The 21,229-nt window shown below is 39.9% G+C and overlaps 1 pseudogene; it reads right to left on the bottom strand.

Annotated features, from left to right (window-relative positions):
* Positions 1-5,000: 5,000 nt before the first annotated feature.
* LOC139755674 (eukaryotic translation initiation factor 2 subunit 3-like) lies at positions 5,001-6,026 on the bottom strand (annotated as a pseudogene).
* Between the last annotated feature and the right edge of the window lie 15,203 nt (positions 6,027-21,229).

Below are 21,229 nucleotides of genomic sequence, written 5' to 3'. Positions count from 1 at the left end.
TTTCGCCCCCTCCCCCACCCTATGATCCACTTCCGCTTCCATGTTTCCATCCGCTGCCAGATCCACTCCCAGATATCTAAAACACTTCACTTCCTCCAGTTTTTCTCCATTCAAACTCACCTCCCAATTGACTTGACCCTCAACCCTACTGTACCTAATAACCTTGCTCTTATTCACATTTACTCTTAACTTTCTTCTTTCACACACTTTACCAAACTCAGTCACCAGCTTCTGCAGTTTCTCACATGAATCAGCCACCAGCGCTGTATCATCAGCGAACAACAACTGACTCACTTCCCAAGCTCTCTCATCCACAACAGACTTCATCCTTGCCCCTCTTTCCAAAACTCTTGCATTCACCTCCCTAACAACCCCATCCATAAACAAATTAAACAACCATGGAGACATCACACACCCCTGCCGCAAACCTACATTCACTGAGAACCAATCACTTTCCTCTCTTCCTACACGTACACATGCCTTACATCCTCGATAAAAACTTTTCACTGCTTCTAACAACTTGCCTCCCACACCATATATTCTTAATACCTTCCACAGAGCATCTCTATCAACTCTATCATATGCCTTCTCCAGATCCATAAATGCTACATACAAATCCATTTGCTTTTCTAAGTATTTCTCACATACATTCTTCAAAGCAAACACCTGTTCCACACATCCTCTACCACTTCTGAAACCACACTGCTCTTCCCCAATCTGATGCTCTGTACATGCCTTCACCCTCTCAATCAATACCCTCCCATATAATTTACCAGGAATATTCCACAAACTTATACCTCTGTAATTTGAGCACTCACTCTTATCCCCTTTGCCTTTGTACAATGGCACTATGCACGCATTCCGCCAATCCTCAGGCACCTCACCATGAGTCATACATACATTAAATAACCTTACCAACCAGTCAACAATACAGTCACCCCCTTTTTTAATAAATTCCACTGCTATACCATCCAAACCTGCTGCCTTGCCGGCTTTCATCTTCCGCAAAGCTTTTACTACCTCTTCTCTGTTTACCAAATCATTTTCCCTAACCCTCTCACTTTGCACGCCACCTCGACCAACACACCCTATATCTGCCACTCTATCATCAAACACATTCAACAAACCTTCAAAATACTCACTCCATCTCCTTCTCACATCACCACTACTTGTTATCACCTCCCCATTTGCACCCTTCACTGAAGTTCCCATTTGCTCCCTTGTCTTACGTTCTTTATTTACCTCCTTCCAGAACATCTTTTTATTCTCCCTAAAATTTAATGATACTCTCTCACCCCAACTCTCATTTGCCCTCTTTTTCACCTCTTGCACCTTTCTCTTGACCTCCTGTCTCTTTCTTTTATACATCTCCCACTCAATTTCATTTTTTCCCTGCAAAAATCGTCCAAATGCCTCTCTCTTCTCTTTCACTAATATTCTTACTTTTTCATCCCCCCACTCACTACCCTTTCTAATCAACCCACCTCCCACTCTTCTCATGCCACAAGCATCTTTTGCGCAATCCATCACTGATTCCCTAAATACATCCCATTCCTCCCCCACTCCCCTTACTTCCATTGTTCTCATCTTCTTCCATTCTGTACTCAGTCTCTCCTGGTACTTCCTCACACAAGTCTCCTTCCCAAGCTCACTTACTCTCACCACCCTCTTCACCCCAACATTCACTCTTCTTTCCTGAAAACCCATACATATCTTCACCTTAGCCTCCACAAGATAATGATCAGACATCCCTCCAGTTGCACCTCTCAGCTCATTAACATCCAAAAGTCTCTCTTTCGCGCGCCTGTCAATTAACACGTAATCCAATAACGCTCTCTGGCCATCTCTCCTACTTACATAAGTATACTTATGTATATCTCGCTTTTTAAACCAGGTATTCCCAATCATCAGTCCTTTTTCAGCACATAAATCTACAAGCTCTTCACCATTTCCATTTACAACACTGAACACCCCATGTATACCAATTATTTCCTCAACTGCCACATTACTCACCTTTGCATTCAAATCACCCATCACTATAACCCGGTCTCGTGCATCAAAACCACTAACACACTCATTCAGCTGCTCCCAAAACACTTTCCTCTCATGATCTTTCTTCTCATGCCCAGGTGCATATGCACCAATAATCACCCATCTCTCTCCATCAACTTTCAGTTTTACCAATATCAATCGAGAATTTACTATCTTACATTCTATCACACACTCCCACAACTCCTGTTTCAGGAGTACTGCTACTCCTTCCCTTGCTCTTGTCCTCTCACTAACCCCTGACTTTACTCCCAAGACATTCCCAAACCACTATATATATATATATATATATATATATATATATATATATATATATATATATATATATATATATATATATATATATATATATATATATATATATATATATATATATATATATATATATATATATATATATATATATATATATATATATATATATATATATATATATATATATATATATATATATATATATATATATATATATATATATATATATATATATATATATATATATATATATATATATATATATATATATATATATATATATATATATATATATATATATATATATATATATATATATATATATATATATATATGTAAGGCATGTGTACGTGTAGGAAGAGAGGAAAGTGATTGTTTCTCAGTGAATGTAGGTTTGCGGCAGGGGTGTGTGATGTCTCCATGGTTGTTTAATTTCTTTATGGATGGGGTTGTTAGGGAGGTGAATGCAAGAGTTTTGGAAAGAGGGGCAAGTATGAAGTCTGTTGGGGATGAGAGAGCTTGGGAAGTGAGTCAGTTGTTGTTCGCTGATGATACAGCGCTGGTGGCTGATTCATGTGAGAAACTGCAGAAGCTGGTGAATGAGTTTGGTAAAGTGTGTGAAAGAAGAAAGTTAAGAGTAAATGTGAATAAGAGCAAGGTTATTAGGTACAGTAGGGTTAAAGGGTCAAGTCAATTGGGAGGTAAGTTTGAATGGAGAAAAACTTGAGGAAGTAAAGTGTTTTAGATATCTGGGAGTGGATCTGGCAGCGGATGGAACCATGGAAGCGGAAGTGGATCATAGGGTGGGGGAGGGGGCGAAAATTCTGGGGGCCTTGAAGAATGTGTGGAAGGCGAGAACATTATCTCGGAAAGCAAAAATGGGTATGTTTGAAGGAATAGTGGGTCCAACAATGTTGTATGGTTGCGAGGCGTGGGCTATGGATTGAGTTGTGCGGAAGAGGATGGATGTGCTGGAAATGAGATGTTTGAGGACAATGTGTGGTGTGAGGTGGTTTGATCGAGTGAGTAACGTTAGGGTAAGAGAGATGTGTGGAAATAAAAAGAGCGTGGTTGAGAGAGCAGAAGAGGGTGTTTTGAAGTGGTTTGGGCACATGGAGAGAATGAGTGAGGAAAGATTGACCAAGAGGATATATGTGTCGGAAGTGGAGGGAACGAGGAGAAGTGGGAGACCAAATTGGAGGTGGAAAGATGGAGTGAAAAAGATTTTGTGTGATCGGGGCCTGAACATGCAGGAGGGTGAAAGGAGGGCAAGGAATAGAGTGAATTGGATCGATGTGGTATACCGGGGTTGACGTGCTGTCAGTGGATTGAATCAGGGCATGTGAAGCGTCTGGGGTAAACCATGGAAAGCTGTGTAGGTATGTATATTTGCGTGTGTGGACGTATGTATATACATGTGTATGGGGGGGGGGTTGGGCCATTTCTTTCGTCTGTTTCCTTGCGCTACCTCGCAAACGCGGGAGACAGCGACAAAGTATAAAAAAAAAAGAAAAAAAATATATATATATATATATATATATATATATGTGGAAGTCGAGAACATTATCCCGGAAAGCAAAAATGGGTATGTTTGAAGGAATAGTAGTTCCAACAATGTTGTATGGTTGCGAGGCGTGGGCTATGGATAGAGTTGTGCGCAGGAGGATGGATGTGCTGGAAATGAGATGTTTGAGGACAATGTGTGGTGTGAGGTGGTTTGATCGAGTAAGTAACGTAAGGGTAAGAGAGATGTGTGGAAATAAAAAGAGCGTGGTTGATAGAGCAGAAGAGGGTGTTTTGAAATGGTTTGGGCACATGGAGAGAATGCGTGAGGAAAGATTGACCAAGAGGATATATGTGTCGGAGGTGGAGGGAACGAGGAGAAGAGGGAGACCAAATTGGAGGTGGAAAGATGGAGTGAAAAGGATTTTGTGTGATCGGGGCCTGAACATGCAGGAGGGTGAAAGGAGGGCAAGGAATAGAGTGAATTGGAGCGATGTGGTATACCGGGGTTGACGTGCTGTCAGTGGATTGAATCAAGGCATGTGAAGCGTCCGGGGTAAACCATGGAAAGCTGTGTAGGTATGTATATTTGCGTGTGTGGACGTGTGTATGTACATGTGTATGGGGGGGGTTGGGCCATTTCTTTCGTCTGTTTCCTTGCGCTACCTCGCAAACGCGGGAGACAGCGACAAAGTATAAAAAAAAAAAAAAAAAAAAAAAAAAATATATATATATATATATATATATATATATATATATATATATATATATATATATATATATATATATATATATATATATATATATATATATATGTATATACATATTCTTTCTTTTCTTTCATACTATTCGCCATTTCCCGCCTCAGCGAGGTAGCGTCAAGAACAGAGGACTGGGCCTCTGAGGGAATATCCTCATATATATATATATATATATATATATATATATATATATATATATATATATATATATATATATATAATGCTTAATAACCTCCATTCCTTATCATGCTAATAGGCTTCATCTGCACAAATTGTATGCACAAGTATAAGAGAAAATACCCAAGCAAATCATTCTAGCTCTTTCTTTCTCCTAGATTGTATAATTCATATCCAAGGTACTTTTAAGAAGCAACTTAGTTCCTTCTATGTTAAAGAAAATACTTCCATAAAAGCTGATACTGTTACTCTGGCTTAATGGTGACACCTCGACGAATCTGCCTTTACAGCCAAAACTCGGCCACCAGTAGACAAGGAGCCAATGTTTACCTTCAACATCTCATTCTTTGTCAATTTCTGAACCTTGGCACCTTTCTTGTCACCTTCTGCACGAACATCCAGCAATCTCCTAAGAAGGAAATAGAAAATCTCAATTTCAGTGAAGATCTCTGGCAGTGAATCAACAGCTCCCAACACCTGTCCTACCATACGGTCTGCTCTATAAAGGGTTGGGTCGATCTTTGTACCTACACCAATAAGACCACCAGGTACAGCAAATTGAAGTTCATTGGTCTCAGCAAACAAGGAGATGATTCTCGATCGGATTGGCTTACATACAACTCTCTCAGACTGCTGGTCAGGTGACATAATTCCTGGTCGCACCTCTATTTCCTGACCAATCTTCAAAACACCCCTTATGATGGAGCCACCAGCTACACCACCCTTAAGGTCTTCCACCTCACAGCCTGGATTGTTGACATCAAAAGACCTAATGACAATCAGTCGAGGTTCTGCGATAAAGTCACGTTCTGGGATGGGAATCTTTTTCATGATGTACTCACATACAACATCGATGTTCAATTAGAGCTGTGCAGAGATAGGAATAACTGGTGCACCTTCTGCCACTGTACCCTGGATAAATCTGAGGATCTGGTCATACTGTTCTCGAAGCTGAGATTCTCTACAAAGATCAATCTTATTCTGAAAGATAAGGATATGTTTGAGTTTCATGATCTCAATGGCTGCCAGATGCTCCGAGGTTTGTGGTTGTGGGCAAGTTTCATTAGCAGCAATGAGTAGAAGTGCAGCATCCATTACAGCAGCACCGTTTAACATGGTTGCCATCAAAATGTCATGACCTGGGCAATCTACAAATGATACGTGCCATACGATCCGAAATTTTCCTGAGCAGTTGGATTTGGCACATAGGAAGGCATCATCTTTGTGAGAACTAGCAGAGATGAAACATGCTGGCCTCGGACACTTGGGATTATCACATTTGTATATATATATATATTTATATATATATATATATATATATATATATATATATATATATATATATATATATATATATATATATATATATATATATATATATTTTTTTTTTTTTTTTTTCATACTATTCGCCATTTCCCGCATTACCGAGGTAGCGTTGAGAACAGAGGACTGGGCCCTTGAGGGAATATCCTCACCTGGGCCCCTTCTCTGTTCCCTCTTTTGGAAAATTAAAGAAAAAAAGTGAGAGGGGAGGATTTCCAGCCCCCCGCTCCCTCCCCTTTTAGTCGCCTTCTACGACACGCAGGGAATACGTGGGAAGTAGTCTTTCTCCCCTATCCCCAGGGATATATTATATATATATATATATATATATATATATATATATATATATATATATATATATATATATATATATATATATATATATATATATATATATATATATATATGTATATATATATATATATATATATATATATATATATATATATATATATATATATATATATATATATATATATATATATATATATATATATAATATGTATATATATATATAAAATATATATATATATATATATATATATATATATATATATATATATATATATATATATATATATATATATATATATATATATATTCCCTGGGGATAGGGGAGAAAGAATACTTCCCACGTACTCCCTGCGTGTCGTAGAAGGCGACTAAAAGGGGAGGGAGCGGGGGGCTGGAAATCCTCCCCTCTCGTTTTTTTTTTTAATTTTCCAAAACAAGGAACAGAGAATTGGGTCAGGTAAAGGCCCAGTTCTCTGTTCTTAACGCTACCTCGCTGATGCGGGAAATGGCGAATAGTTTGAAAAAAAAAAAAAAAATATACATATATATATACATTTTTCATTATTTTTATTTTGCTTTGTCACTGTCTCCCGCGTTTGCGAGGTAGCGCAAGGAAACAGACGAAAGAAATGGCCCAACCCACCCCCATACACATGTATATACATACACATCCACACACGCAAATATACATACCTATACATCTCAATGTACACATATATATACACACACAGACATATACATATATACCCATGCACACAATTCACACTGTCTACCTTTACTCATTCCCATCGCCACCTCGCCACACATGGAATACCATCCCCCTCCCCCCTCATGTGTGCGAGGTAGCGCTAGGAAAAGACAACAAAGGCCCCATTCGTTCACACTCAGTCTCTAGCTGTCATACAATAATGCCCGAAACCACAGCTCCCTTTCCACTTCCAGGCCCCACACAACTTTCCATGGTTTACCCCAGACGCTTCACATGCCCTGATTCAATCCACTGACAGCACGTCAACCCCGGTATACCACATCGATCCAATTCACTCTATTTCTTGCCCGCCTTTCACCCTCCTGCATGTTCAGGCCCCGATCACTCAAAATCTTTTTCACTCCATCTTTCCACTTCCAATTTGGTCTCCCTCTTCTCCTCGTTCCCTCCACCTCCGACACATATATCCTCTTGGTCAATCTTTCCTCACTCATTCTCTCCATGTGCCCAAACCATTTCAAAACACCCTCTTCTGCTCTCTCAACAACGCTCTTTTTATTTCCACACATCTCTCTTACCCTTACATTACTTACTCGATCAAACCACCTCACACCACACATTGTCCTCAAACATCTCATTTCCAGCACATCTACCCTCCTGCGCACAACTCTATCCATAGCCTACGCCTGGCAACCATACAACATTGTTGGAACCACTATTCCTTCAAACATACCCAATTTTGCTTTCGGAGATAATGTTCTCGACTTCCAAACATTCTTCAAGGCTCCCAGGATTTTCGACCCCTCCCCCACCCTATGATTCACTTCCCCTTCCATGGTTCCATCCGCTGCCAGATCCACTCCCAGATATCTAAAACACTTTAGTTCCTCCAGTTTTTCTCCATTCAAACTTACCTCCAAATTGACTCGACCCTCAACCCTACTGTACCTAATAACCTTACTCTTATTCACATTCACGTGTCGTAGAAGGCGTCTAGAGGGGACGGGAGCGGGGGGCCAGAAATCCTCCCCTCCTTGTATTTTAACTTTCTAAAAATGGGAAACAGAAGGAGTCACGCGGGGAGTGCTCATCCTCCTCGTAGACTCAGATTGGGGTGTCTAAATGTGTGTGGATGTAACCAAGATGTGAAAAAAGGAGAGATAGGTAGTATGTTTGAGGAAAGGAACCTGGATGTTTTGGCTCTCAGTGAAACGAAGCTCAAGGGTAAAGGGGAAGAGTGGTTTGGGAATGTCTTGGAAGTAAAGTCAGGGGTTAGTGAGAGGACAAGAGCAAGGGAAGGAGTAGCAGTACTCCTGAAACAGGAGTTGTGGGAGTATGTGATAGAACGAAAGAAAGTAAATTCTCGATTAATATGGGTAAAACTGAAAGTTGATGGAGATAGATGGGTGATTATTGGTGCACATGCACCTGGGCATGAGAAGAAAGATCATGAGAGGCAAGTGTTTTGGGAGCAGCTGAATGAGTGTGTTAGTGGTTTTGATGCACAAGACAGGGTTATAGTGATGGGTGATTTGAATGCAAAGGTGAGTAATGTGGCAGTTCAGGGAATAATTGGTATACATGGGGTTTTCAGTGTTGTAAATGGAAATGGTGAAGAGCTTGTAAATTTATGTGCTGAAAAAGAACTGGTGATTGGGAATACCTGGTTTAAAAAGCGAGATATACATAAGTATACGTATGTAAGTAGGAGAGATGGCCAGAGGACGTTATTAGATTACGTGTTAATTGACAGGCGCGCGAAAGAGAGACTTTTGGATGTTAATGTGCTGAGAGGTGCAACTGGAGGGATGTCTGATCATTATCTGGTGTAGGCTAAGGTGAAGATTTGCATGGGTTTTCAGAAAAGAAGAGTGAATGTTGGGGTGAAGAGGGTGGTGAGAGTAAATGAGCTTGGGAAGGAGACTTGTGTGAGGAAGTACCAGGAGAGACTGAGTACAGAATAGAAAAAGGTGAGAAAAATGGAAGTAAGAGGAGTGGGGGAGGAATGGGATGTATTTAGGGAATCAGTGATGGATTGCGCAAAAGATGATTGTGGCATGAGAAGAGTGGGAGGTGGGTTGATTAGAAAGGGTAGTGAGTGGTGGGATGAAGAGGTAAGATTATTAGTGAAAGAGAAGAGAGAGGCATTTGGACGATTTTGCAGGGAAAAAATGCAATTGAGTGGGAGATGTATAAAAGAAAGAGACAGGAGGTCAAGAGAAAGGTGCAAGAGGTGAAAAAGAGGGTAAATGAGAGTTGGGGTGAGAGAGTATCATTAAATTTTAGGGAGAATAAAAAGATGCTCTGGAAGGAGGTAAATAAAGTGCGTAAGACAAGGGAGCAAATGGGAACTTCAGTGAAGGGCGCTAATGGGGAGGTGATAACAAGTAGTGGTGATGTGAGAAGGAGATGGAGTGAGTATTTTGAAGGTTTGTTGAATGTGTTTGATGATAGAGTGGCAGATATAGGGTGTTTTGGTCGAGGTGGTGTGCAAAGTGAGAGTGTTAGGGAAAATGAGTTGGTAAACAGAGAAGTGGTAGTAAAAGCTTTGCGGAAGATGAAAGCCGGCAAGGCAGCAGGCTTGGATGGTATTGCAGTGAAATCTATTAAAAAAGGGGGTGACTGTATTATTGACTGGTTGGTAAGGTTATTTAATGTATGGATGACTCATGGTGAGGTGCCTGAGGATTGGCGGAATCCGTGCATAGTGCCATTGTACAAAGGCAAAGGGGATAAGGGTGAGTGCTCAAATTACAGAAGTATAAGTTTGTTGAGTATTCCTGGTAAATTATATGGGAGGGTATTGATTGAGAGGGTGAAGGCATGTACAGAGCATCAGATTGGGGAAGAGCAGTGTGGTTTCAGAAGTGGTAGAGGATGTGTGGATCAGGTGTTTGCTTTGAAGAATGTATGTGAGAAATACTTAGAAAAGCAAATGGATTTGTATATAGCATTTATGGATCTGGAGAAGGCATATGATAGAGTTGATAGAGATGCTCTGTGGAAGGTATTAAGAATATATGGTGTGGGAGGCAAATTGTTAGAAGCAGTGAAAAGTTTTTATCACGGATGTAAGGCATGTGTACGTGTAGGAAGAGAGAAAAGTGATTGGTTCTCAGTGAATGTAGGTTTGCGGCAGGGGTGTGTGATGTCTCCATGGTTGTTTAATTTGTTTATGGATGGGGTTGTTAGGAAGGTGAATGCAAGAGTTTTGGAAAGAGGGGCAAGTATGAAGACTGTTGTGGATGAGAGAGCTTGGGAAGTGAGTCAGTTGTTGTTCGCTGATGATACAGCGTTGGTGGCTGATTGCTGTGAGAAACTGCAGAAGCTTGTGACTGAGTTTGGTAAAGTGTGTGAAAGAAGAAAGATATATATATATATATATATATATATATATATATATATATATATATATATATATATATATATATATATATATATATATATATATATATATATATATATTTATATATATATATATATATATATATATATATATATATATATATATATATATAGTGGTTCCAACAATGTTGTATGGTTGCGAGGCGTGGGCTATGGACAGAGTTGTGCGCAGGAGGGTGGATGTGCTGGAAATGAGATGTTTGAGGACAATGAGTGGTGTGAGGTTGTTCGATCGAGTAAGTAATGTAAGGGTAAGAGAAATGTGTGGAATTAAAAAGAGCGAAGTTGAGAGAGCATAAGAGGGTGTTTTGAATTGGTTTGGTCACATGGAGAGAATGAGTGAGGAAAGATTGACCAAGAGGATATATATGTGTCGGAGGTGGAGGGAACGAGGAGAAGTGGGAGACCAAATTCGAGGTGGAAAGATGGAGTGAAAAAGATTTTGTGTGATCGGGGCCTGAACATGCAGGAGGGTGAAAGGAGGGCAAGGAATAGAGTGAATTGGATCGATGTGGTATACCGGGGTTGACGTGCTGTCAGTGGATTGAATCAGGGCATGTCAAGCGTCTGGGGTAAACCATGGAAAGTTGTGTGGGGCCTGGATGTGGAAAGGGAGCTGTGGTTTCGCGCATTATTGCATGACAGCTACAGACTGAGTGTGAAGGAAGGGGCCTTTGTTGTCTTTTCCTAGTGCTACCTCGCACATATGGGGGGGGAGGGGGATGGTATTCCATGTGTGGCGAGGTGGCGATGGGAATGAATAAAGGCAGACAGTGTGAATTGTGTGCATGGGTATATATGTATGTGTATATATGTGAATATATATGTGTACATTGAGATGTATAGGTATGTATATTTGTGTGTGTGGACGTGTATGTATATACATTGTGTATGGGGGTGGGTTGGGCCATTTCTTTCGTCTGTTTCCTTGCGCTACCTCGCAAACGCGGGAGACAGCGACAAAGCAAAATAAATGAATATATATATATATATATATATATATATATATATATATATATATATATATATATATTATATAAATATAGATATGTATATTATACATAATATATATATATATATATATATATATATATATATATATATATATATATATATATATATATATATATATATTATCCCTGGGGATAGGGGATTAAGAATACATCCCACGTATTCCCTGCGTGTCGTAGAAGGCGACTAAAAGGGGTGGGAGCGGGGGGCTGGAAATCCTCCCCTCTCTTTTTTTTTTTAATTTTCCAAAAGAATGAACAGAGGGAGCCAGGTGAGGATATTCCAAAAAAGGCCCAGTCCTCTGTTCTTAACGCTACCTCGCTATCGCGGGAAATGGCGAATAGTATGAAAAATAAAAAAAAAAGATATATATATATATATATATATATATATATATATATATATATATATATATATATATATATATATATATATTTCATGCCTAGGGATAGGGGAGAAAGAATACTTCCCACGTATTATCTGCGTGTCGTAGAAGGCGACTAAAAGGGAAGGGAGCGGGGGCTGGAAATCCTCCCCTCTCTCTTTTTTTTTTTTTTTCTTAATTTTCCAAAGGAAGGAACAGAGAAGGGGGCCAGGTGAGGATGTTTCCTCAGAGGCACAGTCCTCTGTTCTTAATGCTACCTCGCTGATGCGGAAAATGACGAATAGAATGATATATATGTATATATATATATATATATATATATATATATATATATATATATATATATATATATATATATATATATATATATATATATATATATATATGTACATATATATATATATATATATATATATATATATATATATATATATATATATATATATATATATATATATATATATATATATATGTACATATATATATATATATATATATATATATATATATATATATATATATATATATATATATATATATATATATATATATATATATATATATATATTTATATATATATATGAGAGAGCTTTGGAAGTGAGTCAGTTGTTGTTCGATGATGATACAGCGTTGGTGGCTGATTCATGTGAGAAACTGTAGAAGCTGGTGAATGAGTTTGGTAAAGTGTGTGAAAGAAGAAAGTTAAGAGTAAATGTGAATAAGAGCAAGATTATTAGGTACAGTAGGGTTGAGGGTCAAGTCAATTGGGAGGTAATTTTGAATGGAGAAAAACTAGAGGAAGTAAAGTGTTTCAGATGTCTGGGAGTGGTATTGGCAGCGGATGGATCAATGGAAGCTGGAGTGGATCATAGGTTGGGGGAGAGGGCGAAAATTCTAGGAGCCTTGAAGAATGTTTGGAAGTCGAGAACATTATCTCGGAAAGCAAAAATGGGTATTTTTGAAGGAAAAGGGGTCCAACAATGTTATATGGTTGCGAGGCGTGGGCTATGGATAGAGTTGTGCGCAGGATGTGCTGGAAATGAGATGTTTGAGGACAATATGTGGTGTGAGCTGGTTTGATCGAGTAAGTAATGTAAGGGTAAGAGAGATGTGTGGAAGTAAAAAGACTGTGGTTGAGAGAGCAGAAGAGGGTGTTTTGAAATGGTTTGGTCACATGGAGAGAATGAGTGAGGAAAGATTGATCAAGAGGATATATATGTCAGAGGTGGAGGGAACGAGGAGAAGTGGAAGACCAAATTGGAGGTGGAAAGATGGAGTGAAAAAGATTTTGAGTGATCGGGGCCTGAACATGCAGGAAGGTGAAAGACGTGCAAGGATTAGAGTGAATTGGAACGATGTGGTATACCAGGGTCGACGTGCTGTCAATGGATTGAACCAGGGCATGTGAAGCGTCTGGGGTAAACCATGGAAAGTTGTGTGGAGCCTGGATGTGGAAAGGGAGCTGTGGTTTCGGTGCATTATTACATGACAGCTAGAGACTGAGTGTGAACGAATGTGGCCTTTGTTGTCTTTTCCTAGCGCTACCTCGCACACGTGAGGGGGGCAGGTGGATATTATTCCATGTGTGGCGAGGTGGCGATGGGAATAAATAAAGGCAGACTGTCTGAATTATGTACATGTGTATATATGTATATGTCTGTGTGTGTATATATATGTGTACATTGAGATGTATAGGTATGTATATTTGCGTGTGTGGACGTGTATGTATACACAGGTGTATGTGGATGGGTTGGGCCATTCTGTTTCCTTGCGCTACCTCGCTAACGCGGGAGACAGCGACAAAGCAAATTAAAAAAAAAAATATATATACATATATATATGTATATATATATATATATATATATATATATATATATATATATATATATATATATATATATATATATATATATATATATATATATATATATATATATATATATATTTTTTTTTTCAGGAGTAGCAATACTCCTGAAACAGGAGTTGTGGGAGTATGTGATAGAGTGTAAGAAAGTAAACTCTCGATTAATATGGGTAAAACTGAAAGTTGATGGAGAGAGGTGGGTGATTATTGGTGCATATGCACCTGGGCATGAGAAGAAAGATCAAGAGAGGCAAGTGTTTTGGGAGCAGCTGAATGAGTGTGTTAGTGGTTTTGATGCACGAGACCGGGTTATATTGATGGGTGATTTGAATGCAAAGGTGAGTAATGTGGCAGTTGAGGGAATAATTGGTATACATGGGGTGTTCAGTGTTGTAAATGGAAATGGTGAAGAGCTTGTAGATTTATGTGCTGAAAAAGGACTGATGATTGGGAATACCTGGTTTAAAAAGCGAGATATACATAAGTATACTTATGTAAGTAGGAGAGATGGCCAGAGAGCGTTATTGGATTACGTGTTAATTGACAGGCGTGCGAAAGAGAGACTTTTGGATGTTAATGTGCTGAGAGGTGCAACTGGAGGGATGTCTGATCATTATCTTGTGGAGGCTAAGGTGAAGATTTGTATGGGTTTTCAGAAAAGAAGAGTGAATGTTGGGGTGAAGAGGGTGGTGAGAGTAAGTGAGCTTGAGAAGGAGACCTGTGTGAGGAAGTACCAGGAGAGAAGAGTGGGAGGTGGGTTGAATAGAAAGGGTAGTGAGTGGTGGGATGAAGAAGTAAGAGTATTAGTGAAAGAGAAGAGAGAGGCATTTGGACGATTTTTGCAGGGAAAAAAATGCAATTGAGTGGGAGATGTATAAAAGAAAGAGACAGGAGGTCAAGAGAAAGGTGCAAGAGGTGAAAAAAAGGGCAAATGAGAGTTGGGGTGAGAGAGTATCATTAAATTTTAGGGAGAATAAAAAGATGTTCTGGAAGGAGGTAAATAAAGTGCGTAAGACAAGGGAGCAAATGGGAACTTCAGTGAAGGGCGCAAATGGGGAGGTGATAACAAGTAGTGGTGATGTGAGAGGAGATGGAGTGAGTATTTTGAAGGTTTGTTGAATGTGTTTGATGATAGAGTGGCAGATATAGGGTGTTTTGGTCGAGGTGGTGTGCAAAGTGAGAGGGTTAGGGAAAATGATTTGGTAAACAGAGAAGAGGTAGTGAAAGCTTTGCGGAAGATGAAAGCCGGCAAGGCAGCAGGTTTGGATGGTATTGCGGTAGAATTTATTAAAAAAGGGGGTGACTGTATTGTTGACTGGTTGGTAAGGTTATTTAATGTATGTATGACTCATGGTGAGGTGCCTGAGGATTGGCGGAATGCGTGCATAGTGCCACTGTACAAAGGCAAAGGGGATAAGAGTGAGTGCTCAAATTACAGAGGTATAAGTTTGTTGAGTATTCCTGGTAAATTATATGGGAGGGTATTGATTGAGAGGGTGAAGGCATGTACAGAGCATCAGATTGGGGAAGAGCAGTGTGGTTTCAGAAGTGGTAGAGGATGTGTGGATCAGGTGTTTGCTTTGAAGAATGTATGTGAGAAATACTTAGAAAAGCAAATGGATTTGTAAGTAGCATTTATGGATCTGGAGAAGGCATATGATAGAGTTGATAGAGATGCTCTGTGGAAGGTATTAAGAATATATGGTGTGGGAGGAGAGTTGTTAGAAGCAGTGAAAAGTTTTTATCGAGGATGTAAGGCATGTGTACGTGTAGGAAGAGAGGAAAGTGATTGGTTCTCAGTGAATGTAGGTTTGCGGCAGGGGTGTGTGATGTCTCCATGGTTGTTTAATTTGTTTATGGATGGGGTTGTTAGGGAGGTAAATGCAAGAGTTTTGGAAAGAGGGGCAAGTATGAAGTCTGTTGGGGATGAGAGAGCTTGGGAAGTGAGTCAGTTGTTGTTCGCTGATGATACAGCGCTGGTGGCTGATTCATGTGAGAAACTGCTGAAGCTGGTGACTGAGTTTGGTAAAGTGTGTGGAAGAAGAAAGTTAAGAGTAAATGTGAATAAGAGCAAGGTTATTAGGTACAGTAGGGTTGAGGGTCAAGTAAATTGGGAGGTGAGTTTGAATGGAGAAAAACTGGAGGAAGTGAAGTGTTTTAGATATCTGGGAGTGGATCTGGCAGCGGATGGAACCATGGAAGCGGAAGTGGATCATAGGGTGGGGGAGGGGGCGAAAATTCTGGGGGCCTTGAAGAATGTGTGGAAGTCGAGAACATTATCTCGGAAAGCAAAAATGGGTATGTTTGAAGGAATAGTGGTTCCAACAATGTTGTATGGTTGTGAGGCGTGGGCTATGGATAGAGTTGTGCGCAGGAGGATTGATGTGCTGGAAATGAGATGTTTGAGGACAATGTGTGGTGTGAGGTGGTTTGATCGAGTGAGTAACGTAAGGGTAAGAGAGATGTGTGGAAATAAAAAGAGCGTTGTTGAGAGAGCAGAAGAGGGTGTTTTGAAGTGGTTTGGGCACATGGAGAGAATGAGTGAGGAAAGATTGACCAAGAGGATATATGTGTCGGAGGTGGAGGGAACGAGGAGAAGAGGGAGACCAAATTGGAGGTGGAAAGATGGAGTGAAAAAGATTTTGTGTGATCGGGGCCTGAACATGCAGGAGGGTGAAAGGAGGGCAAGGAATAGAGTGAATTGGAGCGATGTGGTATACCGGGTTTGACGTGTTGTCAGTGGATTGAATCAAGGCATGTGAAGCGTCTGGGGTAAACCATGGAAAGCTGTGTAGGTATGTATATTTGCGTGTGTGGACGTATGTATATACATGTGTATGGGGGGGGTTGGGCCATTTCTTTCGTCTGTTTCCTTACGCTACCTCGCAAACGCGGGAGACAGCGACAAAGTATAATAAAAAAAAAAAATATGAATATATATATATATATATATATATATATATATATATATATATATATATATATATATATATATATGTATATATATATACATATATATATATATATATATATATATATATATATATATATATATATATATATATATATATATATATATACATATATATATATATATATGTATATATATATATATATATATATATATATATATATATATATATATATATATATATATATATATATATATATATATATATATATATATATATATATATATATATATATATATGTACATCATATATATACATTTACATATATATATATATATATATATATATATATATATATATATATATATATGAAATATATATTATTTTTATATTATTATTTTGCTTTGTCGCTGTCTCCCACGTTAGCGAGGTAGCGCAAGGAAACAGGCGAAAGAATGGCCAACCCGCCCACATACACATGTATATACATTCATGTCCACACACGCACAATATGCATACCTATACAACTCAATGTACACATATATATACACACGCAGACATATACATTTATACACATGTACATAATTCATACTGTCTGCCTCTATTTGTTCCTATCGCCACCTCGCCACACATGGAATAAAAACCCCCCTCCCCTTCATGTGTGCGAGGTAGCGGTAGGAAAAACACCAAAGGCCCCATTCGTTCACACTCAGTCTCTAGCTGTCATGTAATAATGCACCGAAACCACAACTCCCTTTTCATATCCAGGCCCCACACACTTTGCATGGTTTACCCCAGACGCTTCACATGCCCTGGTTCAATCCATTGACAGCACGTCGACCCCGGTATACCACATCGTTCCAATTCACTCTGTTCCTTGCATGCCTTTCACCCTCCTGCATGTTCAGGCCCCGATCACTCAAAATCTTTTTCACTCCATCTTTCCACCAAAAATTTGGTCTCCCGCTTCTCCTTGTTCCCTCCACCTCCGACACATATATCCTCTTGGTCAATTTTTCCCACTCATTCTCTCCATGTGACCAAACCATTTCAAAACACCCTCTTCTGCTCTCTCAACCACACTCTTTTTATTTCCATACATCTCTCTTACCCTTACATTACTTACTCGATCAAACCACCTCACACCACATATTGTCCTTAAACATCTCATTTCCAGCACATCCACCCTCCTGCGCACAACTCTATCCATAGCCCACGCCTCGCAACCATACAACATTGTTGGAACCACTATTCCTTCAAACATAGCCATTTTTGCTTTTCGAGATAATGTTCTCGACTTCCAAACATTCTTCAAGGCTCCCAGAATTTTCGGCCCCTCCCCTACCCTATAATTCACTTCCGCTTCCATGGTTCCATCCGCTGCCAGATCCACTCCTAGATATCTAAAAGATTTCACTTCCTCCAGCTTTTCTCCATTCAAACTTACCTCCCAATTGACTTGACCCTCAACCCTACTGTACCCAATAACCTTGCTCTTATTCACATTTACTCTTAACTTTCTTCTTTCACACACTTTACCAAACTCAGTCACCAGCTTCAGCAGTTTCTCACAGGAATCAGCCACCAACGCTGTATCATCAGCGAACAACAACTGACTCACTTCCCAAGCTCTCTCTTCCACAACAGACTGCATACTTGCCCCTCTTTCCAAAACTCTTGCATTCACCTCCCTAACAACCCCATCCATAAACAAATTAAACAACCATGGAGACATCACACACCCCTGCCGCAAACCTACATTCACTGAGAACCAATCACTTTCCTCTCTTCCTACACGCACACATGCCTTTCATCCTCGATAAAAACTTTTCACTGCTTCTAACAAATTGCCTCCCACACCATATATTCTTAGTACCTTCCACTGAGCATCTCTATCAACTCTATCATATGCCTTCTCCAGATCCATAAATGCTTCATACAAATCCATTTGTTTTTCTAAGTATTTCTCGCATGCATTCTTCAAAGCAAACACCTGATCCACACATCCTCTACCACTTCTGAAACCACACTACTCTTCCCCAATCTGATGCTCTGTACATGCCTTCACCCTCTCAATCAATACCCTCCCATATAATTTACCAGGAATACTCAACAAACTTATACCTCTGTAATTTGAGCACTCACTCTTATCCCCTTTGCCTTTGTACAATGGCACTATGCACGCATTCCGCCAATCCTCAGGCACCTCACCATGAGTCATACATACATTAAATAACCTTACCAACCAGTCAACAATACAGTCACCCCCTTTTTTAATAAATTCCACTGCAATACCATCCAAACCTGCCGCCTTGCCGGCTTTCATCTTCCGCAAAGCTTTCACTACCTCTTCTCTGTTTACCAAATCATTTTCCCTAACCCTCTCACTTTGCACACCACCTCGACCAAAACACCCTATATCTGCCACTCTATCATCAAACACATTCAACAAACCTTCAAAATACTCACTCCATCTCCTTTTCACATCACCACTACTTGTTATCACCTCCCCACTTGCGCCCTTCACCGAAGTTCCCATTTGCTCCCTTGTCTTACGCACTTTATTTACCTCCTTCCAGAACATCTTTTTATTCTCCCTAAAATTTAATGATACTCTCTCACCCCAACTCTCATTTGCCCTTTTTTTCACCTCTTGCACCTTTCTCTTGACCTCCTGTCTCTTTCTTTTATACATCTCCCACTCAATTGCATTTTTTCCCTGCAAAAATCGTCCAAATGCCTCTCTCTTCTCTTTCAGTAATACTCTTACTTCTTCATCCCACCACTCACTACCCTTTCTAATCAACCCACCTCCCACTCTTCTCATGCCACAAGCATCTTTTGCGCAATCCATCACTGATTCCCTAAATACATCCCATTCCTCCCCCACTCCCCTTACTTCCATTGTTCTCACCTTTTTCCATTCTGTACCCAGTCTCTCCTGGTACTTCCTCACACAGGTCTCCTTCTCAAGCTCACCTACTCTCACCACCCTCTTCACCCCAACATTCACTCTTCTTTTCTGAAAACCCATACAGATCTTCACCTTAGCCTCCACAAGATAATGATCAGACATCCCTCCAGTTGCACCTCTCAGCACATTAACATCCAAAAGTCTCTCTTTCGCACGCCTGTCAATTAACACGTAATCCAATAACGCTCTTTGGCCATCTCTCCTACTTACATAAGTATACTTATGTATATCTCGCTTTTTAAACCAGGTATTCCCAATCATCAGTCCTTTTTCAGCACATAAATCTACAAGCTCTTCACCATTTCCATTTACAACACTGAACACCCCATGTATACCAATTATTCCCTCAACTGCCACATTACTCACCTTTGCATTCAAATCACCCATCACTATGACCCGGTCTCGTGCATCAAAACCACTAACACACTCATTCAGCTGCTCCCAAAACACTTGCCTCTCTTGATCTTTCTTCTCATGCCCAGGTGCATATGCACCAATAATCACCCACCTCTCTCCATCAACTTTCAGTTTTACCCATATTAATCGAGAATTTACTTTCTTACACTCTATCACATACTCCCACAACTCATGTTTCAGGAGTATTGCTACTCCTTCCCTTGCTCTTGTACTCTCACTAACCCCTGACTTTACTCCCCAGACATTCCCAAACCACTCTTCCCCTTTACCCTTGAGCTTCGTTTCACTCAGAGCCAAAACATCCAGGTTCCTTTCCTCAAACATACTACCTATCTCTCCTTTTTTCACATCTTGGTTACATCCACACACATTTAGGCACCCCACTCTGAGCCTTCGAGGAGGATGAGCACTCCCCGCGTGACTCCTCCTTCTTACATATATATATATATATATATATATATGTAAGGCATGTGTACGTGTAGGAAGAGAGGAAAGTGATTGTTTCTCAGTGAATGTAGGTTTGCGTCAGGGGTGTGTGATGTCTCCATGGTTGTTTAATTTCTTTATGGATGGGGTTGTTAGGGAGGTGAATGCAAGAGTTTTGGAAAGAGGGGCAAGTATGAAGTCTGTTGGGGATGAGAGAGCTTGGGAAGTGAGTCAGTTGTTGTTCGCTGATGATACAGCGCTGGTGGCTGATTCATGTGAGAAACTGCAGAAGCTGGTGAATGAGTTTGGTAAAGTGTGTGAAAGAAGAAAGTTAAGAGTAAATGTGAATAAGAGCAAGGTTATTTGGTACAGTAGGGTTGAGGGTCAAGTCAATTGGGAGGTAAGTTTGAATGGAGAAAAACTTGAGGAAGTAAAGTGTTTTAGATATCTGGGAGTGGATCTGGCAGCGGATGGAACCATGGAAGCGGAAGTGGATCATAGGGTGGGGGAGGGGGCGAAAATCCTGGAGAGCCTTGAAGAATGTGTGGAAGGCGAGAACATTATCTCGGAAAGCAAAAATCGGTATGTTTGAAGGAATAGTGGGTCCAACAATGTTGTATGGTTGCGAGGCGTGGGCTATGGATAGAGTTGTGCGGAAGAGGATGGATGTGCTGGAAATGAGATGTTTGAGGACAATGTGTGGTGTGAGGTGGTTTGATCGAGTAAGTAACGTAAGGGTAAGAGAGATGTGTGGAAATAAAAAG

This window comes from Panulirus ornatus, chromosome 19, assembly GCF_036320965.1.
Source record: "Panulirus ornatus isolate Po-2019 chromosome 19, ASM3632096v1, whole genome shotgun sequence".
NCBI lineage: Eukaryota > Metazoa > Arthropoda > Malacostraca > Decapoda > Palinuridae > Panulirus > Panulirus ornatus.
The sequence above is the reverse complement of the archived record's forward strand: the minus strand, read 5'-3'. Positions and strand labels throughout refer to the sequence as shown.